Source organism: Sus scrofa, chromosome 11, assembly GCF_000003025.6.
Source record: "Sus scrofa isolate TJ Tabasco breed Duroc chromosome 11, Sscrofa11.1, whole genome shotgun sequence".
Classification (NCBI taxonomy): domain Eukaryota; kingdom Metazoa; phylum Chordata; class Mammalia; order Artiodactyla; family Suidae; genus Sus; species Sus scrofa.
This window is the reverse complement of record NC_010453.5, coordinates 1909975-1922247: the sequence shown is the minus strand read 5'-3', so window position 1 is coordinate 1922247 and position 12273 is coordinate 1909975. Positions and strand designations below refer to the sequence as shown.

The 12273-nt window shown below is 53.4% G+C and overlaps 1 long non-coding RNA gene across 2 annotated transcripts in view; it reads left to right on the top strand.

Annotated features, from left to right (window-relative positions):
• Positions 1–12273, top strand: part of LOC102168089 — a 69292-nt gene that overhangs the window by 42259 nt on the left and 14760 nt on the right. Inside the window, exon 3 of one of the 2 annotated variants that reach the window (XR_002336605.1) lies at positions 3744–3839. This is a non-coding gene — a long non-coding RNA (uncharacterized LOC102168089). Of the gene's footprint in view, positions 1–3743; positions 5780–12273 lie in introns of those variants that run through there. The other variant, XR_306064.3, reaches the window with a different exon arrangement.

Below are 12273 nucleotides of genomic sequence, written 5' to 3'. Positions count from 1 at the left end.
TAGGAACCATGAGGTTGCGGGTTCGGTCCCTGCCCTTGCTCAGTGGGTTAACGATCCAGCGTTGCCGTGAGCTGTGGTGTAGGTTGCAGACGCGGCTCGGATCCCGCGTTGCTGTGCCTCTGGCGTAGGCTGGTGGCTACAGCTCCGATTCAACCCCTGGCCTGGGAACCTCCATATGCCGCGGGAGCGGCCCAAGAAATAGCAACAACAACAACAACAACAAAAAGACAAAAAAAAAAAAAAAAAAAAGAAAAGAAATAATTTCCAAATGAGTTTATTCCACTTTTATTTCATCTCATTTTTTATCACTTCTTAGATCGTCCCTCAAACATGAAGTCATTTATTTTCATCACATTTCTCCTGTCTGTATTTTTTGACGTGACCAGCCTATATCTGCTAGACTTTTCCCCTGCATAAAATGGATAACATTATAAGATAACAAATTACCAGTAGGTCGATTTAGTCTGTGTGGGTGTGATCCTGGGATGTGAAATGGTGAACAATTAAACTGCTTGTAATCAAGGAAAACTTCTAATAATGTTGCAGAAGAAGAATCAGAAAGTTCATCCATCTCTGAAGGAATTCTTTTCTGTCTGGACTCAATTTTTGACTTATTCTTCCTGCATCAAGCAGTGACTTTTGTTCTGGCTTTTTATGGCTGTACCCACCGTGTGTGGAAGTTCCCAGGCCAAGGATCAGTCCAAGCCACAGCTGTGACCTACATCTTAGTTGCAGCAGTGCCAGATCCTTCAACCCACTGTGCCGGGCTGGAGGTTAAACCCATGCCTCCACAGTGACCAGAGCAGCTGCAGTAGGATCCTTAATCTTCCTGCCACAGTGGGAACTCCAACAGCGGAGTTTAGATCTGAGTCACCTAAGTGTGTGCCAAGCCTCCGGAGCGCACAAGTGAGGAGCAAGAAGAGAGCTGGCATCACTGCTCGGTGTGAAGGGTCGAGACCTCATCCTGCCTGCGAGCAGTGCATCAGCCTGCCATGCTCTCACCGATGCTCCAGCAGACACGGGAGTCCTGGTCAGGCAGGACTGTTATCACTGCTGCAAAAGCAGCGGCCAGGGTGTCAGCATCGTTGCCTCAGTCACCCCAGCGCAGCCCCAGGAGAGCACAGCAAGGCTGGTGGCGTCTTCTGCTCACAGGGGTGGTGCTGCAGGAAAAACCTCACCTTTAGTGGACAAAAGGCTGTTCCTTTTCCAAGGGCACGACGTGCTGCCTGCTCCCTCGAGGTTGCTCTCAGTGCAAACAAAGCGCCGTGAAACGGCCCCAGGAAGGTGCAGGCAGGGACTTGGCGCCCTGGGCCGCACACACAGCAGGACGTGCCTGAGCCTGAGAAACCCCCCGAGGAGAAGGGTCCCCGCCAGCGACCATCAGGCAGAAGAGCCGTGTGCAGGATACTGTGCATCGGCGGTGGCAGACGTTGGGCAGAAACCAAAGCCACTTGAGAGACACAGTTAGCGGGAGAGGCTGCGCTTCAGCTTTAGACTTGAAGTCTTGTCAGTTGAAAGAGTGAGTGAGAGGTCTCTGCAGTTTTCACCAAACTCTCTGAAACGGGGAGGCAGCACATCTGTCTGAGCTCAGCCCCAGCTGCGCCGACTGAGGGAACCCGGGCCCGTCACCGAAGTGCCCCCTCCGTTCATGCCGCCTCTTATTAAGAGAGTAATGAGGGTAACTAATGATTGAGCTGCTACCTAATTTATGTACAAAGAGGTGAAGAGGTGTTAGTTACTACCCAACACTTTGCTATTACTAATGCTTCCTCATAATCATCATTTATTACGAGCAGGAAACGGACAGGAATAATACATAACACATTGAACAGCCCCGGAGCAATGAAAGAAGATAAATACATGTTGGAATTAGAATAGAGACAGTTTTCTTAAGGATTTCGCAACTTCGTGTGAGGCTGACATAGCAGTTCATGTCAGAAACGAGTATTTATTCTGTTTACTAGGATGCATGTAATTAGACTTTCATTTCCCAATAACATGTAAAATATTTCTCATAGCAAAATGTTCAACTGTTTTGTTTCGATGAAATACATTTTGTTGTCACAGTAAAGTAAGTGAAAGCCCTCGTGGTTTGGTACTGAGGGGAGGGGGTCAGACGTTCGAATGAAAGAACAGAATTACAAGAGGAGTCCACGTACTGCATGTAAGATTTTGTAAATTTTGCAGCACGAAGCACACACTCTGCAGCTACCAACCTTGTCCCTCTCAGGCCCCCTCTTATTAACATGCACCTTTTTTTTTTTTTTTTTTTTTTTTTCCTTTTTGGCGGTGCCTGCTGTGTGTGAAAGTTCTTGGCCAGGGATCGAACCTGCCCCACAGCAGCCACCCAACTGGCTGCAGTGACAACGAGAGTTCCATAACCCAGTGCGCCACAAGAGAACGCCAACCTGCCCCTTTTAATGACGACAGCAAAGAGATTAAGTGCAAGGCTTTAGTTTCTGCTGTGTCAGCATTACTTAAATATTGGTCTCACTCTTCAGCCATAATATCACATTCTCCAAATTGTTCCAAAACTAATACAACTAAAGATAGCATCACGTATGCAGCTGGCAGGAAAGGGAACTCTCTCTGTCCGAGTGGGTCAGTGTTTACACATCTCCATCATAACCCAGATTTTTCTAAGTCTAATCTGATATCAACCAGTGATTTAGACATGCCAACTTTTAATGCCACAGAAAATTATGTCATTTAATTAAAGCTAAACTTACTAGACACACGAGAAGTACACACAAAGTTACCTAAGATGAAGTAAAATCGACTTTTATTTCTGGATGTCGTGGTGATGGAGGTTGGTCGTCTTTAAGACTTGTATGCTCTATATCAGCTACAATGTAAACACACAGAGAGATGCGTTAAAACATGTTCAGTCCCGTGTAAAAGGAACTGGGGCTTTACTTTAGAGTCTGCAGATCCGGGCGGCATCTCAGCCCTGTCTCGAACCTTTGCTGTGGTGCCTGGAAAGTTAGGGAAATGTTCTAAGGCGAGGGTTTTTCCTGTATGTTAGAAAAAATAGTCACCCACTGGGCCAGGTGGACGGATTCAGTGCTCTCCTGAGCTCTGGATGAGTTACCCACATTCTTCCCAGGAAATAAAACTGGGGCTCGGAATGGCCCAGCGACCTGCCTGTGGTCTCACACGCAACAAGCACAGACCCAGCGCTGGTGCTCAGAGGGTTTGATCCCACGTCCTGCTCGTAAACCACCTGCTCTGCTCTTCTGACACGTGGTCTTACCTCTAGGCTCAAATGCGATAGAGTCAGGAGATCCTTACAGGTACCTGGCAGGTAGGAGCTGCCCGCTCGCACTTGGACTGTAATTGCTGTTCGCATTTTTAGTCTGTCTAATGTCTCGAATACGCTCTCAAAGGAGCCCGTGCTCACCCCCGTTCTCCAGCGAGAACAGTTTCTGGGCCCCGTCTGACGGCGTGGAAGTCGGCCGGACATGCAGGTGCACCACCGCGCCGTGACGTGACTTGCACTTAGAGCTCGTGCTTTCCTTCGTTTGTCCCTCCCTTTACTCCTGCGTCTTCTGCGTCTGTATCCGTTCATTCCAAAGGTGTCTTTCTCTCCACCGGCCACCGGGATCTCGGCGGGCAGGAACGATGCTCGATCCATCCTTGGTTACTCAGAGCTGCCCACAGCACTGCCCCGGCGTCGACGCCTAATGACTGTCGGAGGAATGAGTGAGTGAGTGTTGCTAACAACTTCCACTCTTTCATTTCAGGGGGAGAAAACTCGGCCGAAAATACTAGCCGTCGAGAGCATCCACTACCGCTGACTTGCTCTGAAGGTGAAGGTGAGTTTGGAGGAGTATTTGAAGGTAAGCAGGCTGTTTAATGCATACGATGGTCCGATCTCTTCATGTCCTTGGAACATCACAGAAGCGTCCACACCGACCGGGGGAGGGGACGGGAAAGTGGCCTGGGGCTGCTCGGCTGCTTCCACTGGGAGAGGGATAAAATCTCCCCGGGTCACACGTCACCTTCAGATGAAAGAGGTGAGGAGTCACTAATCTCCACAGCTCTGTGAGGAGGGCGGTTCAGCTCCGAATCCCCTGCCCGGACACACGGTGTAAGCAGACCAGGGCCCACAGGCGGGATGGCACGTGCGCCTGGCACCATTCCACAGCTGCCCGTGTCCCAAGGTTTTCCAGAAATCGAAGCCCCTGTTACTTTGTTGTACGTTTATGGGCGCGTGGTAGTCAACAAGCCTGAGGCTAGAATTCGAAGATTAGAAACAAATGCGAGGAACAAAATCCACGTGTCGTTCCCAAGAACGTTTGCTTCCTGTGGGTGGAAATTAGCCTTCACCTTCACGGGAAAGCCTTAATTCCGAAGTTAGTGCTTGAAGGGCTGCTTTGTGATTATAGGTTCTAGAATGACATAATGAGAGAAATGCCCGGACCGCCAGGCCTGCGGGGCCGCTTCTTGGCGGAGACTCTGGAGAGCGCTGGAAAGATCAAGGGTTGAGATTGAGAATGTCGCGCTCTGACAGAAACCGCCAAGCATAAAGCGGGCCCCCCGTTTCTGCTCCTCGGGGACGAGAAATTACCCAAGTAACGTAAACAGTTATGTCGACAGAAACCAGTGTGTTCCCGCCACCAAATCTCAGACAGCTCCGGCTCCGGCTCCGGCTGCTAACGAGTCAGAAACGATGTGTGTGATGTAGCAAGATTAGCTGGGCGCGAAGGATTTCAGAATTCTCGTTCTCCCACTGAGCCATTGCGCCTCGTAGGCCGACCTGCCGCACAGCCAAGTCCATCCGTCTGTAGCCCTCAGCCCTTTTCCTTTCTTCCGCCTCTGTCACCGCAGCTGAGTTGCGAGGATGGGTCCTCAGCCTGTCCGTGGTTCTCAGGCCGCGTCTCCTCCTCCACCACGAGGGTCCGTGTTTGAGTGACTTCTCAAAAATGCAGTTTCAGTGTATGACCCTTGCCTACAGCATTCTGGTGGTCCTCCGATGTTCTCGTGGTCCCCCATCATTCCAGTGGTCCCTGGTCTTTGTACTGGTCCCCCGTCATTCTACTGGCACCCCGTCATTCCACTGGTCCCCGTTGTTCTACTGGCCCCCTGTCGTTCTCATGGTCCCCCGTCATTCTAGTGGTCGCTCTTGTTCGCGATTGTAAATCCAGTCGATCCAGTAAAGAGCATTACAGACGAAAATGCACATCTGAGAGAAGCCGGGTACATCAGGAGACAGGCAGGCTGAGAGGACTAATAATCGCGGTCTTGCCGGTGAATGTAGCAACCAGGGAGAACATCCGAGGGCGCCAGTTCAGAGACGGCTGATGAAACAACTGGCCCAGGTCTTTAAAAAATACCATTTTAAAAGATAACAACGAGCCGAAGACTATTCCAGCTAAGGGGTGGACATGGCGGTTTAATTCAGTGCGTGGTCTTAGGCCAAGTTGTGTACTGGAAAAGGTATTATAACAGACATTCAGGGATAAATGATGAAAGCGTATGGGCTGCACATTGGGTAAATATGTCACAGCCACCTTCAAGTTCCTAAATTTGACAGTATCCTTATTCTTGAGAAAAATAGAAACATCGACACATTAAAAGGTGAGGAGACATGATGTGTGTAAACTCTTCTCCAGAGCTTCAGGCAAAGCTGTGTGTGTGTTAGCATTAACCCGGCCAAATACTCAAAATACGTGAATCTGGGTTAAGTGCAACTTTTCCTTAAAGTTTTAAAATATTATCCAAAAAAGTTTAAAAATGTTAAAGGGAAGTTTACAAGCCAGAAGTTCCCGTGGTGGCTCCGTGGAAAAGAACCCAACTAGGAACCATGCGGATGCAGGTTCAATCCCTGGCCCAACTCAGTGGGTTAAGGATCCAGCGTTGCCCTGAGCTGTGGTGTAGTCGCAGACGCGGCTCGGATCCCATGTAGCTGTGGCTCTGGCAAAGGCTGGCGATTTGACCCCTATCCTGGGAACTTCCATATGCTGCAGATTCAGCCCTAAAAATTCAAAAAGTTTACAACAGAGTTTGTAGTGATTTTAAACACTCTGCTGCTGTGTATGGGCTGGCTCACAGGTGGTGTAAGTATAAAATCAGGGATGAGAAGGATCCCCCAATAGCAGAACAAGGAGGATTTCTGGAGAGGGAGGAGGGGGCGCTAGGGGGAGTACAAAGAGGTCTGCAGCTGTCTTTTCCCTGGTCACAGAAAAGTGACTTGAATAAGGAAAAAAGTTTATAATTAAATTGGGGAAAACTTTTGTTACATTATTCTCAGCATTTTATGTATGCCAAAAATCTTTGCTATTAAAGATATATATGTATAAAATATTTCCAGGTTTTTTTTTGTTTGTTTTTTGTTTTTTGTCTTTTTGCTATTTCTTTGGGCCACTCCTGCGGCATATGGAGGCTCCCAGGCTAGGGTCGAATCAGAGCTGTAGCCACAGGCCTACACCAGAGCCACAGCAACACGGGATCTGAGCCGCGTCTGCAACCTACACCACAGCTCACGGCAACGCCGGATCGTTAACCCACTGAGCAAGGGCAGGGACCGACCGAACCCGCAACCTCATGGTTCCTAGTCGGATTCGTTAACCACTGCGCCACGATGGGAATTCCCCAGTTTTTGTTTTTTTTTTTTTTTTTAAAAAGACACCAATAAATGAATAGACTGAAAATTCCCTGTGGACACAGACAGCTCTTCAGTAGTTAATTGAAGACAGGTACAGATAGGTATACACAGTACAATTCCACTAGAACCAGTAATTTTATTTTTTTATTTTGGGGGGGGTGCCCGCAGCATGCAGAAGTTCCCGGCCAGGAGTCAAACCCAAGCCGCAGCAGCAACAAGGCTGGATGCTTAACCCGCAGGGAATCGGTGAACCAGTAGTTTGAAGAGGTCGTGGAAGAGTCGCGCCCGCCCCACGAGGGGCAGTGTCAGCTTTGCCATATTTGTTGCTTGACAGCTCTGGGCAGTGCGGCAGCCTGAGCCTGCCCAGGGCTTGTCCAAACTCCCAAAGGTCAGAGCTTGGCGCTCTGGGCTTCCCACTCCAGTGAGAAGCTGGGACGAGCTACCCAGCCAGGGCAGGTGGGCTCTCGGGGGACCTTGTGCTGAGCTGTGTGAAGCCCAGCAGTGGGGCTTCCCAGGAGCTGCACAAAATACACAGCTTTTTTAGGCAGAAGGGGTGGGTGGGGCATTAGTTATATGGAGCCGGGAAGCAGGCTGGCCATCACTGGGCCATGTCCCCTGGAGGATGGCGGCGTCCCCCAGGTGCCCAGTGCTGCATCAGGTCCATCTCTGAGAGGGCGGGCCCGTCTCCTTTCGGTGATGTCTTAGCCTGGGTGACTGCACTTGGGGCCTGCTGTTGTGTTTTTAACGTTATTCATATGGCTGATCTGAACCAGAAAGAGGTTTACAAATAGAAATGGCTGTTCCTTGAACATTTTGTTTAGATATAGGGATACCGTATACACGTAAACACACACACACACCCGTCAGCGTTTGCCACGTCCTTTCTTCCAAAGAGGACATGGTGGCTTCATGGAATCTAGGAATATGAGGAGGAGCTGAGTGTGAACCTGGCATCCTCTGCTCACCTTCCGGATGGAAGTGGGAAGCCGGCTTCAAATCAACTATGAGGACCGCGGACTGAGCCTCCAGATCGCATCTGCCCAGTACAGTTCCTGCCGGTGCAGCCCCCAAGGGCTCACCTAAGGACACCCAAGAGTCCCTGCTGCCTCCCCTACAGCCTGAGGGCCCTTGAGCTCAGAGCACCTCGAACTGAGTCTTGGACTTTGTCCCTGGGCAGCCACACCTTCAAGCTGACACGGGCCCTGGGGTGTTCCAACTCCCTGCAGAAATTGATTCTTTGGACGGATTCTCAGTGTACACAGCCTACCTGGCGGGCTCCAGGCTAGCTGGACACTGCGCTCAGGGGTCTGACTGGCCAGTGGGGACGGCCAGTGGCCCCACACTGCCTGTGCTGCGTGACAGAGGGCAGAGGAGGGAGAGCCCGTGCCTCCTGGGGGCCGGGGTGGAGGAAGGTCAGGCGCCCAGAGGACGGAAAATGTCAGACAGACACAGAAATGCCCGAGTCCAGGGAGGGGCGTCGGCACGGCCAGGCAGCTGTAGGGGTTGGGAGGGTGTCGGAGAGGCAGGCGGGTTCCCACGCCTCCCACACAGCTAGGCCTCCCCCACTGCATGGGGCGAGGAGGGAGGTGACGCGGCTCAGACCTGGCCGTGTCTCTGCTGGTCCTTGTCACCACCAGACAGGGAAGCACAGAAAACCGTGCAGTGTCTGAGCACGTGGCCCGGCCACACACGTGGAGCTCCAAGGGGGAGAGTCTTGAGGCCCTGAGGTGGACGCTCCAGCCATGTGACTGCTGTTGAGGCTCGTTCACACATGCGCTCACGTGTGCGCCCCACACATGTGCGCTCACATGCGTTTGCTGTGCCTCCGCCGAGCCTCTCTTCCAGGGAATTCGAGCACAGCCTGGTGACACCTCTGGACTCCCCTGCGACGTGTGTGCTGGCCTCTGCCTTCGCCTTCGGTGTCCCAAGCTCCTGTGACCTCTGAACGTAGAGCTGGGGGTTTGAATTAATTTTATTGAAGTGTAGTGGGTTTACTCGGTTGTGTGAACTTCTGCTGCATTGCAAAACGACACTTCCATCCCCACAGACGTCACCACAGAACACTGGCCCCATGTGCCTGTGCCGCACGGCAGCTCCCGCTGACCGCCCATCCCCACACACTGAGAGACGCTCAGGCCGCAATCCATGTCTATGCAGCTGGAATCTCTGGACGTCAGTCCCCATGGTACCCGGGGGATGCTCAGCCTGGTGACTCTGTGCTCAAGCCTTGGGGTCCTCTGCGCAGCCACCACGAGGGCCTTCCCGAGGCAGGAGCCTGCACTGCCCACGCACTGTGCTCCTCCTCCCGGGACTGTGGGCCTGGCCCTGACCGTGACCGGCAGGAAGGTCCACCAGGCCACCTTCCCGAGCCCCTGGTCCCCAAGGCTCTTCGTCGACTTGCCCGTTTTAGAGCATGTGCAGCCCTGGCCCACAGGGCAGATGCACTGAGGTGGGGGCCGCAGGGGTCTAAGGAAATTCAAGTCACAGAGGTATGGCACCAGCCGTGTGTGCTCAGACATGCGCGTGAATGCTTGAGCACACACGCGCACACGTATCCACGCACACTGTCTTGAGCTTTACTTCAGAAACGGAGAAAACCCCTAGGCCACCACTTGCCAAGATGTGTCACATTTTTTTGTCTTCAGAGATAAAAGCCACTCGGCCTGTCTCAGTTTTCACTACTCAAGCCTGTGGATTGTTAAATCTCTAGGAGATTCAGGCCAGCTTGCCAGCATCTAGTTTTAAAAACTTATTCAAATGCCTCAATTGAGCCTCTTCTAACAAGGCCAACGCCGGCTGCAGTTAGAATTTGCGAGTTCAGGAGAATAGCCAAGACCTGGAGACAGCGTGAGTGTCCACTGACAGAGAGGTAGATAAAGATGTGGTTCATACACACAGTGGAGTATTACTCAGCCATAAAAAAGAATGAAGTAATGCCATTTGCAGCAACATGGGTGGACCTAGTGATTGTCATACCAAGGGAAGTTAGACAAATATATGATGTCACTTACATGTGGAATTTTAAAAAATTATATAAATGAACTTATATACAAAGCGAATTCAGACTCACAGACATAGAAAGCAAACTTATGGTCACCAGAGGGGACAGGCGCAGGGAGGGATGGCCTGGGGGCTGGGGACCGGCAGGCGCACACTGAGCTCTGTGGAATGGATGGTCAGCAGGGACCTGCCGTGTAGCACAGGGAGCTCTGCCCAGTATCCTGTGCTGGTCCATGTGGGAAAAGAATCTGAAAGAGAATGGGTGTGTGTTTAGGTCTAACTGAATCCCCTGGTTGGACAGCAGAAACTATCACAACACTGTAAATCCACTATCATTCAATAAGACTTCAAAAGTTAAAAAAACAGGGCCGAGACGGCCTCCAGGAAGCTGAGGCCAAGGGCAGGCACAGGGATACCAGAGCCCTCAGGACCCCCTCATGGGTGGGGGGCGGCTGTGGGAATTGCAAGATGGGGGTCCTGTGTGGGGAGCTGGGGCCCAGGGCTGGGAAGTGAGAACCCGGGAGCCCCTGCCTCGGCAATTGATGAGGCCAGATGCGTGGAGCCACCCCCAGAGCAGAGGCCCCCTCGACCTGGAGCAGAGGGCCGGCGGGAGGGAGGGAAGGGCAGGCAGGTGATGGGAGGAGGCTGGGCGGCCGCCTGTGTGCGGTTCCTGCCGGTAGGCTTGGAGCAGCGCTGAGCCCTCCTCTCATGGGACTGTTCCCAACGCCACTCAGAGAGGCTGCCTCAGGGCCAGCGGCGTCTGAAGGCGTGAGAGCCGAAGACCATGTGCTTCGGCAGACGCGGCCTGCCGGCCTTTCCCCACGGTGGCCTCGGGGAGCAGGCGGGACCGTCTCATGACCCTCGCCCTCCCCCGCAGTTAGCACGGTCCTTAGGAAGCCCTGGAGGGGACCCTGGATGGAGGGACCCCGCCCGTCCTACAGCAGCGCCCTGGCTGTGTTCAGAGAGACCCCACGGGGCTGAGACCCACTGACGCGGGTGTTGTATGTTCACACGGAGATGGCTGTGTCTGATCTCGGTCGTGCCAGACCCATCTTTCCACACGACAGTGTTCACTAAGTGACATAAGTCACCCATGATGTGTTTGTCCCCTTTTAACTGTCAGTGGGTACGGCCCAGGGCAGCTGTCGCCAGTGGGCTGAGGCAGAACCACTTTCCCACCACATGCTACCCGAGGTGCCGCAGGGCTCCGGGGCAGAGAACCGCTGCGGGGTTCCTTGGGTGCGGGTGGATGTGCATGCGAGCTCAGAGGGCTCGGGGTGGTGGCCACAGAGCCCTCGGCAGCACGTCTGGACATGTTTCATGCTTGGCTCCAGCAGCTCATAAGATCCAGGCCGACCCACAGCGGGGTTTCCATCAAACCAGCCCCCACTTCTTTAAAGCCCTGGGACCTGCCGTCATTTGTAGAATCAGAAACTTCACGGCCACCTCCTGCTTAAAGGGACTGAACTGGACTGGCTGCTTTTGCTGAGTCAGCCTGTTGAATTTCCATGCGGTAGATTTTCTTATTACCACTGGAATGTCGTAAGAGACCACAGCCACTGACCCTCTGGGACACGGGGAAGGACAGGGCTCCGTGAGAGCAGCTGCCTGCTGATGTGGCCCTAGGGTGGCGGGTCAGGGGACCTGCCGTCGGCTGTGTGCTCTGCACATCTGCTTTGGGGTCTGGTGGGAGGGAGAGTGACAGTGAGGCCTTAACGCGGAGCTTTTCCAGGCGGCTGGAGCCCCTCGTTCTCACCAGAATCGCTCCTGCTGGAACAGAGAAAACCACTAGGAAGACAGCTTTGTGACTCCCAAAGTCGCTCCTTAGCACGCCTCCGCTGCCACCTGTGTGGGGTCCCCTGATGGCACCCAGCGGTGGGAGCGTCCCTTCACCGTCACATGGCCCACATCCTGGGGTGTCTTCCTTCCTCTGCCCCCCCCCAGAAGCCCACGCCTCCTGCTGCCACTGTGTGCCTGTCCTCGAATCTCCTGCCTCGGGCTCTGCTGATGTGAGCCAGGGCCCAGGGGACAGCAGGGCACGTCCCTGGGCCAGAGTCAACGCAGGGTCCATCTCCAGAGCGACACTTGGACCGTAAGCTGGTCTGATCCCATAGAGCAACTCAGGGCGCCCGCCTCCCAGGAGAGGCCAGGATCCAGGACAGGAACGGGCCGAGGGGAGAGCAGGCGGCCCACAGTCCCATCCATCCCGGAACCTCTGTGGTCATACTGGGTGGCCTGGAAACACATGGGCTCATGTCTGGACTTAGGATGCAGGACCTGGTGAGACGGAGGATGTGTCAGGGAGAGGCCTCGGCTCGGTCCCACGCGGGAGGTGGAAAGCCTTTCGTTCTAGAAGAATCACTGTGCAACCTGGGGAAGATGCCTCCACGTCAGAGCCTCGACGAGCCATGCTTAAAGGAAGAGCGGGGGCCACGTCCTCCCACACTCGCCGTCCAGGCGCCTCCCAGAGCCGGGCCGCTGCAGGTGCCCAGGAACCACTGTGTCCACAGAAAACCAAGGCCCTCCCCTCAGCCAGCCCAGCTTCGGGGGAAAACACACAAAACGAGTGAATACCTGGGGTCCTGGGAGGCAACGAATGCTGGGAGGACACACATGGAAACGCACAGGCACCGTCACAGAGAAAGCAGGCGGCCCGGGGAAGCCGT